This window comes from Moschus berezovskii, chromosome 11 (genome assembly GCF_049115385.1).
Source record: "Moschus berezovskii isolate FMDL1 chromosome 11, NW_MosBer_1.0, whole genome shotgun sequence".
NCBI lineage: Eukaryota > Metazoa > Chordata > Mammalia > Artiodactyla > Moschidae > Moschus > Moschus berezovskii.
Genome location: NC_142470.1, coordinates 38,926,374 through 38,946,212, shown reverse-complemented (window position 1 = coordinate 38,946,212; position 19,839 = coordinate 38,926,374). Strand labels below are relative to the sequence as shown.

Genomic DNA, 19,839 nt, shown 5'->3' with positions numbered 1-19,839 from the left:
ACAGAGAGCTTTGCTGTGGGAACCTGAACCACCACCTTTGAAGAATTTGTCTTAAATGTTCAAGATGCTTGATATTAGTCAAATGCCTAGACACTGTGTTAAGAATTGCCGTGAAATTTGGCATTGTTTCTCAAAATTTTAAAATCCACTGACTTGGGTTCCATCCATTTGAATACTAGGAATGTATATGGTTGGACATGTGCGTGGAAGGGCCTTCAGTTCGTGGGCAGAATGTCAGTGGCCCCCACCAGATGGATAAAGGTTCATTTATTTATTATACAATGTGACAGATGCTAGATACTCCCATACCTCATCCTTAGGGAGATAAACAAGCAAATCAACAATTAAAAACTCATAAGACTGCATGAGAAGTGATTCAACGCACTGTGCATAGCCTGCCATAGAACTGAGGAGGTGCATCTAACCCCATCATGGATGGTCAGAGAAGGCTTCTTGGAGGGGTAATGAGAATGATCTTAGAGGTGGGAATAGGAGAGGAAGGGCTTATGCACAGGCATGGAGGAGTGCCATTCAGCCAGAGCAGGGCTAGTCCAGAGGCCAGAGCTTGAGGGCGCTCAGAAATTAATGTCATTCTGTGGGCCCGTGGGAGACAGGACCAATTATTGGGAGTTAGGTCTTAGAGATTCCAGGGATCCCATAGTATGAGCTGCTGGCCTAAGTTATAAATTCCTATTTTCTTCTGCATCTGCTTCTATGTTTAGCACTATTCTGTGATCATGCTAGCATGCATGCATTCTACATTGCTTCAGTCTTGTCCAGCTCTTTGTGACTCCATGGACTATAGCCCACAAGGCTCCTCTGTTCATGGGATTCTCTAGGCAAGAATACTGGAGTGGCTTGCCATGCCCTCCTCCAGAGGATCTTCCCAACCCAGGGATCGAACCTGCATCTCCTATGCCTCCTGCACTGGCAGGTGGGTTCTTTACCACTGGCGCCACCCGGGAAGCCACCAGTTATGTGATAGATGTTTTTAAATAAAAAGGAAACTCTGGGTACCAGGAAGGAAATCAAGACTCCCAGCTTCCCTGTCCTACACCAGGACAACTCTTCAAGGTTTGTCTTGGATGTAATCTGAGTGAGGGTCCTCCCCTGTGTACTCTTGTCTCCCTTTGATTCCCCCACCATGCTTTATTTTTTCTTGATTACAGACTTGTGCCCTCCTCTCAGCTTTGAGCTCCTCTGAGATCAGGACCGCAGAGCCCCATTCCTCTGGCCCATTGCCCAGTGAGTGCTCACCAAAGGTGTGTGCTGAGTGAATGTGTGTGTGATTTTTCACGGCCTAGAAAATTTATTCCCACCTCTGAGCCCTACAGAATGATCCACTTTCTGAAAAAGTTTCTTTTTCTTTTCTTACCGCACTGCACAGCATTTGTAATTGGAGTTCCCCTATCATGGATTGAACCTGCACCCTCTGCACTGGAAGCACAGAGTTCTAAGCACTGGATAGCCAGGGAGGTCCCCCAAATGACCCACTGTTAAAAATGATTGTTCCATTCTTTGTCTCCGCTCCCATCATATCCTTCAGTTCAGTTCAGTCGCTCAGTTGTGTCCGACTCTTTGTGACCCCATGAATCACAGCACGCCAGGTCTCCCTGTCCATCACCAACTCCTGGAGTTCACTCAACTTACGTCCATCGAGTTGGTGATGCCATCCAGCCATCTCATCCACCATCGTCCCCTTCTCTTTCTGTCCCCAATCCCTCCCAGCATCAGTCTTTTCCAGTGAGTCAGCTCTTCACCTGAGGTGGCCATTAAACCAGCCCAACTCCGAACTTAACGCATTTGACCCTTAATGCAGTTCCTGCCCAGTTGAAAAATCCACGTATCACTTTACACGTCCCACTTCCCCACCGCCTTATCCTTTGTTCCTGGATATCTTGAGATCTACATCTGCAGATTCAACCAACTGTGGATGGTGTAGTGGTACAGTAGCATTTAGTGAAAAAAACTCAGGTATAAGTTATCCTGGGGAAGTTCAAACCTGTATTTCTCAAAGGTCAAATATTCTCTTTTTCAAATAAGTCTTATCAGTCATAATCAGAGCGGAAGCCTCATTTTTGCTGTCTTTGCCTATGGACTCTTTGCTGTTAAAATCCTATCTGAGCCTTAACCAAATGAAATCTCTGACTCTCTTGGGTGGGGGGAGGGGGGTGGGATTACATAGTCTATAGTCTCTCCCTTCCTTGAAGTTCTAATATTAATAGCTGCCAAGTGCTGCTTTGTCATTGGGTTGGTTACATACTAGTTCTGTTTCTCTTACTGGCTTACATGCTCCTTGAGGGCAAAATCATCTTCATCTTTGTTTCTTTCACAATGCCTAGTACCTGATAGGAGCAAAATCAACTTTTTTTGCATTTATTTATTTGTTTTTTTGGCTGTGCTGGGTCTTCGTTGCTGTGTGGGCATTTCTCTAGTTGCAAAGAGTGGGGCTGCTCTCTAGTTGCTAAGCATGGGCTTCTCACTGCAGTAGCTTCTCTTGTTGCAGAGACAGGCTCTAGGGCCTGCAGGCTTCAGTAGTTGAAGCGCGTGGACTCAGTGGTTCGGCTCTTAGGCTCTAGAGCACAGGTTTAGTAGTTGTGGTGCGTGGGCTTCATTGTTCCTCAGCATGTGGGATCTTCCCAGATCTGGGATCGAATCTGGGTCTCCTGCATTAGCAGGCTGATTCTTTACCACTGAGCCACCAAGGAAGCCTTCAAATGAATGTTTAAGTAAAAACAATGAGTGCCTGCGCACACAGCAAGTGGCAGTTTTGAAACAGGGGTCTCATGCAGAGACCACCTATTTGAGAGTCAGGGCTCAGAGCTGGGTGTGAGAATAATCAGTACCGCATATTGAAACTTGATTGAATAAGGTCTCTGAGCCCCACCCAAGATTTACTGACTCAAGCTCTAGAATCTGACATCCCCCAGATCTGTATTTCTAAACACTCTCCAGGGGATTTTTGTACTCAGTAAAGTTTAAGAGCTTTTCCCAAGATACCATGCCAGGTGCCTTACCCTCTACTAATTAGGATCCTTTTGAAGCCATAGCTCCGGACACTGAGTCATGCCTTCTGTGCTTAGCTGCTCAGTCATGTCCGACTCTTTGCAACCCCATGAACTGCAGCCCTCCAGGCTCCTCTGTTCATGGGGTTCTCCAGGCAAGAATACTAGAGTGGGTTGCCATGCCCTCCTCCATTGAATCTTCCCAATCCAGGGATCAAACCCAGATCTCCCACATTGCAGATGGATCCTTTACTGTCTGAGCCACCAGGGAAGCCCAAGAATACTGGAGTGGATAGCCTATCCTTTCTCCAGGGAAACTTCCCAAGCCAGGAATTGAACCGGGGTCTCCTGCATTGAAGGTGGATTCTTTACCAGCTGAGCTACCAGGGAAACCCAAGTCATGCCTTCATCCAAGGCCAAAAGAAAGGGGGAAGTTGGTAGGCTGACTCAGTCATTTTTAGCCTGGGGAACGCTCTTTCCCCAACCTCTAGACAGGCTTGCCTTTACTTCAGTGTGTCACATGGCTACTCATAAACCACTGTGGCAGTTGGAATGGGCTTGCCTTAGACCAGTCATTCTTTCTTCCTAGGAGAGTCCCACCTTACTGGTTTACCAGACTCGGTCCCTCAACTCATGAAGGGTCTCTCAAAGAGGAAGGAGGGTATAATAGAGATTGATACTATTGCTAATCCTGGCAGAAATCTTGCACAATAGTCTACCTCAGCTTGATGCCAGAATAAACTGGCTCCCACAGGTGGGGTTAGATCTTGAAGCAAGGACTGGAGCTCTGCCCTTGTGGATTCGCAGCCTGCTATCTCCTGGACTGAATTTATGCCTTACAGCCTAAGCCAACATTCAAACGTGGGAGAAGACTGGAATCTGGAGTTTCACAGATCTTGTAAATTAACAGATCAGGCCTTCCAGGAGTAAGGTGTGTTGGCACTGGAAGGTTTTGAGAACTCTACTATTCAAATAATCTTTGGCAGACATATATCCTGAGTCATATTTATGCATAACTATACACATGCATGTGTAAAACATATTAAAAGATGTTAATGTTATGACTCCCCCTTCTATTAATAAAATTTTGCTTGCTTTTTCCCTATTACCTTATTCTTTTCTAAAGATTTTTTTAATATGGACGATTTTTTAAAGTCTTTATTGAATTTTGTTAACATTATTACTTATGTTTTTGTTTTTTTGGCCCAGAGGCATTTGGGCTCTTAGCTTCCCCACCAGGGATGGAACACATACCCCCTGCATTGGAAGGCAAAGTCTTAACCTCTGGACCACCAGGGAAGTCCCCCATTACCTTACTCTTGGTGAAGGATCATGAATGAGAACCTCCACTTATGAAATGCCCATGGGGTGGTTTGGGAACCTTTCAGGTGTCTGTAGTTGGACTCTAGAATCATTACTCGAGAGCAGTGGTTATCAAATCTGAGAATTCATCAGAATCATGTGGGGGAGCCTCTTAACTCCACCTCCCGAGTTTTGGATTCTGTAGGTCTGAGGTTGGGCCTATGAATTTACACTTTTAACAAATTCCCAGTTGATGGTGATGTTCCTGGTCATGGAACCACACTTTCACAACCACTTAGTTGTATGAACTTCTTTTAGGTTGAAATACTGCTCTGGATATAATGAAAATATAAACATAGGGGAATTTTAATCATGCACATGGGATCTTCTGCCTTTTTCAGATTCTTTTGTGCTCCCTATTAAAGCTGCCTGTGACCTCCTCACTGGGGCCATGCTTTGGGTGGACTTAATTCCCTGGGTTTTCTATATGTTGGTGAATCTGCGGAAGGCTTATACCTCAGAGGTGAGAAGATGGAGTGACACCTGCACACTCTCCCTCCAGGCCGAGCATCCATTGTGGCCTTAAATATTGGTCTTAAAACCCTGCTTTTACCTTAAGAAAGAGTGGATTTCTGATAGGTACTCAAACATAGTTGAACTTTGAGAACATTATGCCAAATTAAATAATCCAGACACAAAGAACAAATATATCGTTCCACCTATATAAGATAAAATTCAAATTCATAGAGACAGAAAACAGAATGATGGTTTGCAGAGTCGGGTAAGGAAGAAATGATGAGTTATTATTTAATGAGTATAAAGTTTCTCTGTGGGCTGATAGAGAAGTTCTGGGAATGGATAGTGGTAATGATTGTACAACATTGTGAATGTAATCAATGCCACTGAATTTTAAGATGAAATAAGTAGAATAAAACATAGAAAATAGGAATAAAGTAAAGCAAATATTCTGGCAATGGGGAAGAGATGCTCTTAACTATTAAAAACTATTAAAATGGTAAGTTTTGTCATTTTTTTTAACCACAATTTTTTGAAAAAAAAAAAATCCTGCTTCTGCATTGGCAGATGGATTCTTTACCACTGAGCCACGTGGGAAATCCATCAGAAATGACTATTAAATGTTCAGGGTTTTTTCAAACTAATTGCTAAATATAGCCATTATTTAACCATTATATATTATAAATATAGCCATTAAATGAATTTAGGATTAAATGAATTATATTAAGGTAGAAATATTTATCAGTAAATTATATTGAATACACCCCATCACTTTCTAATTATTTTACCACCTTTTACTATTACATATGTTCTTGCAATTCTTTACGTCTCTTGTGTCTGTATGGTGGAAATACTGTATAATGGTATACCATTGTCTACTGATTACCAACTCTAAGTTCAGTGACACCACATAAGTAACTTGAAATGGATCATGTTGAAAATATTTACACCAAAGAAATGGCTACAAATCAGGGTTTTCTTTCCTTGGAGAGCCAGCTGTTAAGTTTATCAGCACACCCCTGGTCGTCTTATGGCTCATTAGTGGGGCAGGGTTGGAGTAAGCTTGCAGGAATAAAGCACCAGCTACTTAGGATCTTCCAGCCAAATTTTCTTAAACTGAATTCTAGCTCTTTCCAAATAGCCTTGTCATTGGGTGTTTTCCCTAGGCCCAAAACAGAAGATGTTGTGGCTAAATTTAGTGGGTGGGACGCAAGATGAGTCATATAGTAAGAGAGTTGCTTTAACCTCCTGGGCAAGAGTTTCCTCAACTGGAACATGGAAGGGGTGGGAGAAAAACTGGCAGAAATAAAATAAAGTGATTATTCTAGCAGTGGGAAAGAGCTACTAAAAAAAATTTTTTTTTATTATAAACTTTTCCCAACATACACCCAAAGTGGCAGAATAGTAAAAGGAAACCTCATGTACCTATTCATCATCCAGCTCAACCGTTATCAACATTTCATCAAAAAAGAGACTTTTCTAACCATTGAGGTAAAAAGAAGGGGGAGGAATACAAAGGAAAAGATGGATAGGTATGATTTAAAAATTTTTTCCCACAGTTTGACTCTACTTAAAGGAAAATATGAAATTGCATAATAATAAATTCCAGGTATAAAAGACTAAGTTCTATAATATGTGCATAATTCCTAGAAATGTGTTAGTAAAGCATCAGGATCCCTAAAATGGGCCAAAAATGCAAGCAGATAATTCACAAAAAAGCATATAAGTAGAAAAAGAGACAATTCAGTGTTTATTCAAAGAAGTTAAACCTATGATAAGGCTCAGTATTACACCTAAACATTAAATAATAAATAAGTATAGCAAATGAACATGTTTTGGCTGGCTGAGAATTGGATATCCTTGTAAATTTGGAGGACAACAGGAAATATTCATAATTATCCAGGTATTGGTATCACAAGGAATAAATAGGTCAAAAGAAGAACAAAATCTACAAAGCTAATTATAAAGATTGTAGTCATATCATGAAAAAACCTGAATAACCAAATAGTAGGGACACTGAATAAGTTATAATGTATCAATACAATGGAAGAATAGAAATTTAATAAAATAATAAATATGATGATTGTGTAGAATTCGGAAAGTTAAGAGGAGAGAGTAGAACATAAAATGATACACATACTGTGATTACAATTGCTAAAAGATTGGAACACACAAAAAGTAAAAGTAGATGGTATGTTTACGCTGTTTTAAAATGGCCTTTTCAGTGCTTAGCTTTGATTTAATAATTTACAAAATAAAATGAGAGGGGGAAATAGATGTGATTGCTAAAAGCCTTATAGTCTTTAAAATCCTATGAAAGTTGATCTTTTTCTTTTGTAGGAAAGAGCCATAATTTTCAGCACTGCAGTGGAACATTCTGCCTGTTCCCACATGCTTGCTGGGTTTAGGAAACAAGTTTATCAGATCAGGCAGGCAACTTAAACAATAACAACTGGAGGGAAAAAGAGGTTGATAGTGACAAATAAAATTAATGCCAACTATCCCAAATCCATATTTCATTTTTACAACCACAAAATCCTGAGGTCGGTAAAACAGAAATAAACCAAATAATAAATTTTATGCTATATACATTTTATAAAAAAGTAAAGAGTTTTTTTTTTTAAAAACTAACCAGTATTTTCTGTTTTCTATGATCTCTCAAGGTGTTAATATTAAATTTTTCATGATCTCTGCAGATGCTTCATTTCTTTTAAAAGGACTCCTGCTGGAGGATTGTATTTTGGGGAAGGGGGAATAGTTGAAACCAAACAGTAGTGAAAAGAATGTTATTTAAATATTTGGTAAACCTTCTTATATTAATATTAGATTTGGTAAGCCCTCTTAAATACACATAAGCATTTTAAAAATCAAATCTGTTTCTATTTGGGAAGGAGGAAAAGGGTGATTGTAGAAAATTAACCTTGGCCTTGATGTTCTGAATGCAGAATACTTAAGCCAAAATCTTTCATCTCAGAGGATTTCTTGGTGTTATACTAATCATTTTTCTCCTCCTATTTAGAATGCTATTCTTCCGTCAAATATTGAGGATGTCCAATGGTTCCCTGAATGTTTCTTCTGAATAATTAAGTGAATTATATTCAGGGATAAGCTTTGCCTTTACACATTCCAAGGCTCTCGTTCTTTTGTCATAGACCCATACTGTGTTTTTTTTTTTTTTAATGGGGGAAATGAAGTCACCAAGAAGATAAATGATTTTCTTGATGAGATTTAAAAGAGATATCTGAGATAATTATTCATGTAAAGTATTTAGAACAATGTCTGACACAATAAAATATATGCTCAACAGTAGCTATAATAATTACTATTAACCATAAAAAGGAACGGATATGTCAGTTGAACTGAGGTGAATGAACCCAGAGCCTCTTATACAGAGTCAAGTCAAGAAAGAGTAAAACAAGTATCCTATATTAACACATATATGTGGAATCTAGGAAAACGGTACGAACGAACCTATTTGCAGGGTAGGAGTAGAGACACAGACATAGAGAACAAACTCGCAGACACAACAGGGGAAGGAGAGGGTTGGTTGAATGGAGAGTAGCATTGCCGTATATACACTAGCATGTGTAAACTAGAGAGCTAATGGGAAGCTGCTGTGAAACACGGGGAGCCCAGCCTGGAACTCTGTGACAGCCTAGAGGGGTGGGAGGGTGGGAGGGAGCCTCAAAAGGGAGGGGAGATATATACATATATATATATATACACACTTATGAGTTTGAGTGAACTCCGGAGTTGGTGATGAACAGGGAGGCCTGGCGTGCTGTGATTCATGGGGTCACAAAGAGTCGGACACAACTGAGCGACTGAACGGAACTGAACTGAACTGATGGCTGATTTGCACTGTTGTGCAGCAGAAACCAACACAGCTTTGTAAAGCAGTTAGCCTCCAATTAAAAATAAAGAAAAATTTAAAAATTATTATTACACAAGATATGTGTAGATCAGTGCTACGTGATAGAAATATAAAGTGAGCCACGAATGTAAGTTTGAATTATCTAGTAGTCACATTTGAAAAAATAAAAATGAGACAGGTGAAATGAATAACATCAATTATCCTACCCAATAGATCCAAAGTACTGGGTTGGAGAGAAAGTCCGTTGGAGTTTTTCCATAAGATGGTACCGATTAAAACCGCACCTGTCCAGATCGCCCGTCCGGGTTCGATGCATGAGACAGGGTGCTCAGGGCTGGTGCACTGGGATGACCCAGAGGGATGGGATGGGGAGGGAGGTGGGAGGGGGGTTCAGGATGGGGAACACATGTACACCCGTGGCGGATTCGTGTCAATGTATGGCAAAACCAATACAATATTGTAAAGTAATTAGCCTCCAATTAAAATAAATAAATGTATATAAAAAAATAAAACTGCACCTGTCCAGGTAATTCACTCTTATGCAAATTGAATCTCTTTCCTTACTGTACCAGTCACAGTGCTTCTGCCTCTTCACTCAATTCCATCAGTAAGCCACCTTCTTTCAAAAATTTTTAAACTGTCCATTGTTATTTTTTCATACTAGAAAATGTTATAATTAAAGTAAGTATTTAAATGTAATTAGGAATTACAATTTATATAGGTATCACTGTAATTCATGCTGTCTGTAGAACATATTCAAATAAACACATTCAAAATGTTGCATTAATGCATAGATGATATCAAAGTGAATCAATATGTTGACAGCAAGTGGCTCGGTGCTGTGATTCGGTGTAATACTAGAAAAGATGCAATGTGGCTGACAAGCACACTGCACAGTGTAACGGTTACAGTGAATCGTGGCACCACCAAAAAATGCTGCTGTCCTGTGTTATGAAAAAATATTTTATACTGCTTCAATTTCAGATTGAATTCAAATTAAAATTAAGTTATTTTCTCTGTTGCACTAGCTGCATTTCAGTTACTCAATAACTGCCTGGTGGCTTGTGGCTACCACGTTGCACAACACAGGTTCTGACTGTGTCTGTCAAAGGAAAGGTGGACAGAACACCTTAGTCCTTTTTGTGTTGGCATCAGCTTTAAGCAGGAGAGAAATTTGTTTGCACAGTACTCAGTCCAGTTCCTGTTTCTAACTGGCTTTCCCCGTTTCTCTCTGCCTCTCTGAGGTGGCATCTTTTCCTATCCCCAATGCCTGGTTCTTTGATACATAAAGGATGCCTTTCCACCAGGATTTTTTCTTTGGTCGCCTTTCCCTGCATCTACTCTGCTCCTTGTCTGGCTTGGGGAATTAGTAGGGTCAGTAAAGGGTCCACCTCACAATTCCTCAGCTCGAGTGGGTGGGCTGGGCTGGGGCTTTCTGGAGGGATTCCCCACTGAGCTGATGGAGACACGTCACTCATCTCCTTACTGTCCCCCTCTTTCTGGCTCTTTCTGTGTGTCTCTTACACACACGTTTACGCCATCTGCCTCTAGTTAGTTTCGGTTCCTTTCAGCTTCTGATCTTGTGTCACATCAGTCCTAGTCCTTTGGATTTTGTCACGAGTTTCTTCCGTGGCCCTCCTTTGCCTTCGTTAGGTTTTTCATGAAAAAAACAAAAAAACCCAGGAGAGGCTGCATCAGAAATAGCAAGTTCCCTATGTGAATCAGACATCCACCATGGAAGAATTCTAACAGTTCTGTTTTTGTGTTCTTTGGCCAGAGTCAGCTTGAACGCTGGAAAGATTTGAAAATAGATCCCTGCTCTGGTCCATGGAAGGAGTGGCTGATCTAGGGGGAGAGAGAGTCGCCCACAGAGCTAGGTCTCCAGTATTTACAGGGCATGGGCAGCGCCAGAAGAAAACGTGCCATTTTAAGAGAGCTGTGTTTCTTCTCCAGCTGATTCCAGATTGCCAGGGTCAAAGCGGTGTAAATCTGTGAAGAAAACTCAGCTGCTTTTCCTGCTCATTTGGGAAGAGAGTTTTCTTCCCTTGTGGCAAACGGAAGTGGTAGTGTTGGTGAGGAAAAGCCTGGGCTGTGTGATAACTGTTTTGCTACCTGTAGGCAAATAAAACCTAACAGGACACTAGGAAGCCTGGCCACTCACCGCCTTTTTGCCAGTCACTCAAGTCCTGTCTGTCTCCTCCTTCCAGCCTCACAAGAATTCTGTAAAGAAAGATGGAGTGGACTTTAATTTCTCTGGGATAGATTATAAAAGAAAGACCAGATGTTAGATTCAGGGTTCCTTTTTCTGAGGAGGTGCTCTTCTTCTTTACCCCTGAGACCTATGATGGCTGAGACGAGAGAGAAGATCAGAAGTACTGGTCTGCCTTGGAACTGGGGTCTCAGGATATGGTGGCCTATAGTTTATGATTCATAAGGCGGGATCTGGGTGACCTGGGTGCAGGTGGACATACAGCCTTGGAATTGGGGATCTCAGGATATAGTGGCCTGTAGTTTGTAATTCTTAAGGAGGGATCCAGGTGACCTGGCTGCAGATGGACATACAGAAACTAGTGATAAAAGAGACAAGAAGTGGAGATCAACACCAGTAGCTTATGATCAACTTGTTGGGGTTGCTATGTGAACAGTTAGTGGGGTTCCTGTCTTAGAGTCTTACTTGCCCAGAATAGTTTACTTACGGTATTTTTGAAGGAGGAAAATGGAATTAAGTGACCTTTCACGTTCCTTTGAGGGCCTCTGATTTTAAAGTAACTTCGGAAATGGAGTGGGATAAACAGTGTAACCTGTGGCAAAGCTTAACTATGCTGGACAGATTTTTCTCTTTGAATAGCTGTTATCCCTGAGGAGACGTGGCTTTACCCATGATGCTATGCAAAAGCTGTATGGATTTTTGGATTCCACTGAGTAGGATTTTGCCTTCGAGAAGACATTGCTAAAGGAAGACACACAGTGGCAGGCTTTACCTGCGAGGCCACCCTCAGCCTGCAAAGCTGTATACCTGTGTATTATCTTAATCATATACTTTTGGCTGTAGACATGTTTATTATTGTATTGAAGTATTATTTACATATGATAAAATGCACAGGGTTTTTTTCTTAAGGAGTTCACTTTTAAAAATTGCTTCATTTTAGTTTATTTTTTAAATTTTATTTCTCTTTGTAATTGTTGTTTGTTGTTGTTGTTTAGTCACTAAGTCGTATCCGACTCTTTCTCATCCCCATGGACTGTAGCCTCCCAGGCTCCTCTGTCCATGGGATTTCCCAGGCAAGACTACTGTAAAAATTATTTTTAAAAATTGTGGTAAAATACACGTAAGACAAAACTTACCATTTGAAATATTTCTAAGCATTCAGTTTGATGGCGTGAATACAGTTACATTGCTTTGCAACCATCACTACCACGCTTTTCATCTTGTGGAACTGAAATTCTATACCTGCTAGACTATAATTCCTTCTTGTCCCTTCTTCCACCTCCGGCACTACTACATGAGTTTGACTACTCTAAGTTCTCAATATAAGTGGAATCGTATTGTAGTAATCTTTTTGTATCTGGCTGTTTCACTTAACATAATGTCCTCAAAGTCCGTGTTAAATTTCTTTTCAAGGCTGAATAATATTCTGTTGTATGTACCACATTTTGCTTATGCATTCGTCTATCAGTTGACACATGGGTTGCTTCCATCTTTTAGCTATTTTGATTAATCCTGCTATGAACATGGGTGAACAAATATCTCATTGAGTCCCTGCTTTCAATTTTTTGGAAAGACTATGTATATTAATATGTATGTATGTATCTCCAGATTGTATATACCTGGAATATATACCCATAAATGGAATTGCTGGATCACATAGTAATTATTATATTTTTAACATTTCAAGGAAGTACCATACTGTTTTCTATAGTGGCTATACTATTTTACACTCCTACCAGCAGTACACAAGGGGTCCAATTTCTCTACATCTTCACTGACACTTGTTATTTTCTGATTTGTTTTGTTTTAATACTAGCCATCCTAATGGGTGTGAAGTGAGTTCAATGTATTTTGACAAATGTATACAGTTGGGTACCACTACCTCAATCAAGATTAGGAACATTTCAGTCACACCCTAAAGTTCCTTCCCTCACACTCCTGTGCAGGTGTGTCCCCTCCACCTTACCACTACCTCCAATCCCTGACCCTTGGCAACCACTTTTGTGCTTTCTGACATTATACATTAGCCTGTTTTTTTCGGCTTCATTCACTCAGAATAATGTTTTAGAGATTCACTCGTCTTATCACTGTATCCGTTGTTTGCTGAAAAAGTACTCCATTGCAAGAATATTCTGCAATCTGTCCATTTATTTGTTGATGGGCATTTGAGTTGTCTCCAGTTGCAGCAGTTCGTGTGATTATGGCTCATATGAACACTCTTGCCCATGTTTTCTTATGGATATGGGTTTTCACTTATCTTAGGTAAACAAGATGGAACTGCTGAGTCAAAGAGAAGATTCATGTTTAACCTTAATAGAAACTGCCAAGTAGTTCAAGTTTATAGTGTTTGAAAATTTCAGTTGCTCTACCTCTTCTCTAACATTTATTTATTTATTTTTAAATTTATTTTTCACTGTGCTGGGTCTTTGTGGTGCATGGGCAGTTCTGTAGTCAGGGTGCACAGGTTTGGTTGCCCCACAGCATGTGGAGTCGTACATAGGGATCAAACCTGCGTCCCCTACATTGGAAGGCGGATTCATAACCACAGGACCACCAGGGAAGTGCCTCTCGAGCATTTAATAGTGTCCACTTTTTTTGTTGTTTCTTCCCTTTTCTTTCCTTTTTTTTTTTTTTTTACCATTTTAAGGGATGTGAATGGTATCTTATTTTGCTTTTGTGTTTTCTGCATAACCAGTAACAGGCACCTTTTCATATCCTTACTGATCATTCATATGTTTTCTTTTGTGAAGTGTCTTAAATCTTTCGCCCATTTAAGAACTTGCTGTGTTCGTCTTTGTGTTATGACTTTTAGTTCTTTATATATTTTCAGCTCAAGTCCTTTATCAGGTATACGTGCTGTGAATATTTTCTCCCAGTCTGTGGCTTTTCTGTTAATTTTCTTTTAATGAGAATAAAAGACACTTTTCTAATAGTGTCTTTTACTGAGCAAACCTTTTTTAATTTTGATGAATCTTACTTATATTGACTTTTATAGCTTGTGCTGTTTTGTGTCCTAAGAAATCTCTGCCTACCTTAAGGTTTCAAGACAGAGAATATATTTTCCTCTGTGGTTAGAAAGTAAACTCCAGTGGGACTGGAGTAATTGAATCTATGCTAATGCTTCCTTAGAGAATACCAGGGGGCTCTGAAACAAGGCAAGAGGAGGAGACCCCCTGGGGAAGAGGGCCCCTCTTGAAGACTAAGCCTTTTGGAAGCCGTAGGAGCCAAGGCAGTTAACATAGTCCTACGGCTGCAGGAGCAGCCAGTTCAGTTAAAGTCAACAGGCATTTCTTAGAGCTCCACTATGTGCAAGGCACTGCTAAGAATTAAGAGCAGGAAAGTAGGGACCCGGGATGGGAGTCAGGTGAGTAGATTCCAGGGAAGATGCTGTCTTAGAATTCAGACAACTCTGAAAACAATGATGATGTTGGAGGACAGACATACACAGAGGACCCCATCAACTTGGTGGCCAAAAGGATCCTAAGGGAAATCTGGTTTTTCAAACCAGATGTGAAAGCCTGAACTCTGTACACCACAGATATTTTTAATATGGGTGGAGTTGGTAACCCACCCCTAAAACAGCTCGTTAAACTGGTATGTTGGAATATGTATATGTGGTAGATAAAGGTTACTCGGAGAGAATAAAAAGAATAGCTAACATTTGTTGAGTACATAATATGTGTGAGATTCTAAGTACTTGATATGATGCAATAACTTGACTCATCTTTGCCACAACCCTCCCTGTGAAGTTACTATTACTATGAATTCCATGTTATCAGTGAGGAAACTTATTGAAGTATAGAGAGATTATAATTTACTACAAATCACACAGTGAGGAAGTATGTTTGGGAGAGTTATAAACCCAGGTGGTTGGCCTCCAGGCTTCAGCATCTTGGTTACAGAGGAAGGATGGTGTCAAAGGCAGGATGGCTCCAAGGAAGGAAGAGGAAATGGACAGCTCAGCTGTGGCATTGGCCACACCACCCTCAGGTTTGGACCTTCCCATTGCTGTTTCCTATTGGAGGGGCGGCATGGATTCTCCCTCACTCGTGTGAACCTGTCCCACCCATGCTACTAGTACCTGCCAGACCTTGGGTCAGAAAGTGAATCCACACGCTATTATCACACATGTTACCCAGAGACAGGTTTACCACCTAACGTGTAGACAGGGCTGTTTCCCGTCTCCAGGGAGGGTGGGGCTGGGCGCTGTCTGTAGCCTTCTCTACTCTTAACAATCCAAGTGGTAGCAATGAGCTCTTTCTGGGGCAGGCGTTTCCACTCCATTTCTACTCCTGCTTTCTTTGTGTAGTTACAGCACAGCCTGGGAATTGCTCTCTCAGCTGTTTGCTAGACATTTTGATCTGAATTAGGGGAAAATCAGCTCTGAGAGATCAAAAGAATAGTTGGGTTTCAAGCCTGGAGGGGCGCTGCCTCTAATCGCGTAAGTAAACTGCCATCTGGGGCTTGAGCAAACATGTCAGAGCTGCGCCAAACCCCATGTTAGACTTTGAATGAAAGCCCGTGCTGTTTTTGGTTCATAGCGTAAGCTGGAAGAGTTATTCCTAGCAGCCCTTCTTTCTCTCCCTACTGGTGTACCCTGGACAGTCTAAATATTGCTGATGTTAGGATAAACATAATCAAACAGTTCCAGTATTTCTAGCCTTTGACTGTCTCCATGGCGTGATGCGTCAGCCAGTCTCTGAAGCAGGCAGCACCGAGGGTACTTTCCGATTGTGGGTGGAACCCATCCAACTGCATACAGGATGCTCAGCCCTGTCATGGAGGGGAGGGGCACAGAATGTGCCCGGATGGAGTTTGGATGGAAACACTGAGTACCTCTCAGCTGGAGATGACATGACTCTGGCCATGTGTTGGCTCCAAGAGACACTGTCACAGAGCCATGTTGCCTTGTTCTTCCACTGGAAAGGTCGGATGGCTGAACTAGGGCAGGGGCATATGGGGTTAGAAACATGATCTTCAAAGAGCCACCACTCTTGATTGGGTGCTGTCTGCCAAAGTGGGGTCCAGTGTTCAGCAGATAGGTCCGGGAGGAGTGTTTTTGTTGTTTTGTTTTTTTCATCCAGCTTGTTAAAGACACAAAGAAAAAGAAAGCATTTAGCTCGGCAAAAGATGTGGCAATTTGAAGTTTTGATTCCATTGTTACTCCTAAAAGCTTCTATCACAGACACCTGCCTTAGTATATAATTATACATGTATGTAAAGACACGTGCATTTAGTATGGTATAGCATGAAGATCTCTAGAGTAATGGCTGTGACTGAAAACATAGCTTCTACCACCTACTACATGAGTGACTTCGGGCATTATGCTTAACTTTTCTCAAATTTAAGTTATCCTGCCCAATTCACTGGACAGTGAGAAGGGGAAGCAGTATAGTGTTGATACATCATCTGTGTGCTTAGTCGTTCAGTCATGACCGACTCTTTGCGACCCCAGGGACTGTACCATGCCAGGCTCCTCCGTCCATGGTGATTCTCCAGGCAAGAATATTGGAGTGGGTTGCCATGCCGTCCCCCAGGGGAATCTTCCCAATTCAGGGATCGAAGCCAGGTCTCCCACATTGCAGGCAGATTCTTTACTGTCTAAGCCACCAGGGAAGCCCATGATAAAACACCTAAGCACTCAGTGTAACTAGATGGTCTGCTGCTGCTGCTGCTAAGTAGCTTCAGTCGTGTCCGACTCTGTGCGACCCCATAGACGGCAGCCGACCAGGCTCCGCCGTCCCTGGGATTCTCCAGGCAAGAACACTGGAGTGGGTTGCCATTTCCTTTTCCAATGTGTGAAAGTGAAAAGTGAAAGTGAAGTTGCTCAGTCGTGTCCGACTAGTAGCGACCCCATGGACTGCAGCCCACCAGGCTCCTCTGTCCATGCGATTTTCTAGGCAAGAGTATTGGAGTGGCTTGCCACTGCCTTCTCCGAACTAGATGGTCAGTAAACACTTATTTAAAAATAAAACCCCTTTAGCTCCAGCACACCTAACAAGGAATACAAGGCCAACTTTCCTGATGCTGACCCACTGAGCAGTGACAGAGGCTACCCCTTGGAGGAGTGAGCCCCATGACCAGAAGGAGGAGACCAAAGGCTGAGATGAACTTTCAGAAAGGGTGTAGAGTCCTTGCAATGGGAAGGATGTTCAGCAGAGTTCTTGTCAACCACTACCAGAATTTTTTTCTGTTAGGCTGCTCTTGAACAGACAAGGCACAGGGGGTAATTTTCGATATGAAGGTAACAAATAGATTAAGGTTGCCTTTTAGCACCTAGAGTGGTACCTAGCCTGGGGCAGGCATTCAGATCATGATTGTTGAATGACTGAGCATGAAACATCAGTGAAACTATCCTATTAGATCCATGATTGAGAGGAGTACTTGGTGTTACCAGTGCATTGCTTCTTGTTTCTATGCTAACTAGCCTGCAAGGAGGAGGGGAATCCAAACAACTTGTCTGCAATTAAAAGGCAAAATAATTTAAAAACACCTCCACCATCAAAAAGCCAGCCAACCAGAATTCCAAAGATCTCTAGTTGACAGGTGGCAGTTGGAGTCACTCGGATAATGAGAGAAAATTACTTAGGAAAATTTGAAACTTTATACTGTGAAAACTGAAAACAGTACCCAGAGAAATATTTATAAAATTTATTAGAACATGCATTGATTTGTGCCTGGGGAAACTGAGGTATTAATGTGAAGTAGAAAGATGTTTAGGAGGGCAGACAGTAAACTAAGAGTGCAGGGCCCAACCAGCTCTCCCAGCAATCATTAAAGCCATCTCATTACTCTTTTTATTTTTCTAATCTTATCTCTTAATACAATATAGAACTCGCCATAAACAGCTTTCATTATTGTATTATCCATCTGTTTTGTAAAGTGGAGATGTCAGGACTCCAAAGGTTATTAGGTAGATTAAGGTCATGTAGAGGAGTGTTTCGGAGAAGGCAATGGCAAGCCACTCCAGTACTCTTGCCTAGAAAAATCCCATGGATGGAGGAGCCTGGTAAGCTGCAGTCCATGGAGTCACAAAGAGTCTGACATGACTGAGCGATTTCATTTTCACTTTTCACTTTCACACATTGGAGAAGGAAATGGCAACCCACTCCAGTGTTCTTGCCTGGAGAATCCCAGGGATGGGGGAGCCTGGTGGGCTGCCTTCTATGGGGTCACACAGAGTCGGACATGACTGAAGTGACTTAGCAGCAGCAGAGGAGTATTTAATACATGTCCTTCTTTCCTTCTCCCTGCCTTTTGGACAAAGGAATCATTGGAGTAGAAAACTTGAATAGACTTGGGCATGATGTGGGAATGAATGGTAGAGAAAGAGTGGGGATGTTTTAAATTATATGTAAAATGTGTATTTTAATTATTTGTGGATTGAAATTATTATTACTGGTCCAACAGTACTGTGAATCAGTGGCTAAAATTTGCACAAAAGACTGTTCATAAGTTACTTGCCAGATGGTGGGTTGAAAGAGATTCTTCTCTAAGAATTGCTTAGCAAGCAAGTCTTCAACTTTGCCTTCGCTTAGCCTACATGCTTTTCTTGGATTAAATGTTTAAAAATAAAAAACCCCATCCAGGGAACAAAATTTCCTTTAAGTTAAGAAGAATCAAAGATCCGAGGAAGAAGAGTTGCTTTCATGTTGCTATTTCATAGAGAGTTTTAAAAAGCCTTTAGTGCCTGGGTGGGGCCCAGTTGTACTCTCCACAAGTCCACAGACTAAAAGTTTAAATTTGTCATCCTCTGGGATTTAAAGTGAAACCATGTACCAAAGAAAAATGGTGAATGAGTCACTCACATGTGATCTTCCAGGGCGGAGAAGGATTCAGTGTAAGAATGTGTCTCAAGGCCATCAGACCCCTTCACAAGTAAGAGCGCCGGTCTTGGGTCAATGTTGTGCATCTGAATGGAGAACACCTGCCAAGTTATTTTGGGGCCTCAAAGAAAGCATTTGGTCATGGGGTGAATTCACCATGGTGTCGCATCCAGCAAGACCAGAGAAATTATATTTGTTAGCACATCCAGAAGGGGTTCATCTCTTAGGGACAGGTTCGTATTTATAGGCTTATCACTCATAGGCACTCACATGCTTGCACACATGGTTAATTTATTTATTTATGTTGAGAAATATAACTATTACTTAGAAAAAAATACATATACTGCAGTACTTTGTAGAGAGGTCCACATGGGAAGCCAAACTCTAGTCAAGAGGTTCCTTGGCAATCAAGGAATCAGAATAAAGAGTTTTAGATGGATAAAATTCATCTTCACAGTGGGGAAATATCTGACGCGTGGAACATTGATCCTGGGGCCAAGCCAGCCTTTCTTGAGGTCAGGGTTTTGATAAACATTTTAGAGTAAACCTCAGTGATGGTTTTGGGTTGAGCTTGCATTACTGTTGGGCAGAATTTTTCTTTAAATATGTCTAACAGCTTTTGGCCAGCAGGCTTCATCTCAGGAGCCATTCTTCCTCCTTAGATGAGTTTGCATATCGTTGTTTTGATGATTATTTACTGATTTTACTAGTCAGTCTCATTTGCCTGCTGTCCAAAGTCTGGGTGTGTGGGGAGGAATGTATCACACTTCTGTCTGCATGACCTCCTGCAATATTACCAGGAGTGGGCCTTGTTCATGCATCTGCGGTCTGCCGTAAGGACTTAAGAAACTTTATGCTTGAGTCAGCACTGGGTTGCCAATTTCCGGCAGTGATATAAGGGGGCAGTATGTGAAGTCATGTAATAATTGTCCTTCTGAACATCCTATAGAAAAACGATAGGGGTGTGTTCTTGACATACCTAATTTTTCTTTATGAATTCATTGTAAATTATTTCTAAAAGTCCATGTAATCTTAACCTGAAATAGATTGAATTTATTTATAGCTTAAGGCTTCCCAGGTGGCTCAGTGGTAAAGATTCCACTTGCC

At 41.4% G+C, this 19,839-nt stretch overlaps 1 protein-coding gene across 3 annotated transcripts in view; it reads left to right on the top strand.

The window, feature by feature from the left end:
* Window positions 1-19,839, top strand: part of ANXA4 (annexin A4) — a 76,245-nt gene that overhangs the window by 2,971 nt on the left and 53,435 nt on the right. Inside the window, exon 2 of one of the 3 annotated variants that reach the window (XM_055399537.2) lies at window positions 1,170-1,262. The exons of 1 other annotated variant lie outside the window; for it this stretch is intronic. The gene's annotated coding sequence lies outside the window, so the exon portion shown is untranslated. The remainder of the gene's footprint in view (window positions 1-1,169; window positions 1,263-19,839) is intronic. One more of the 3 variants, XM_055399538.2, reaches the window with a different exon arrangement.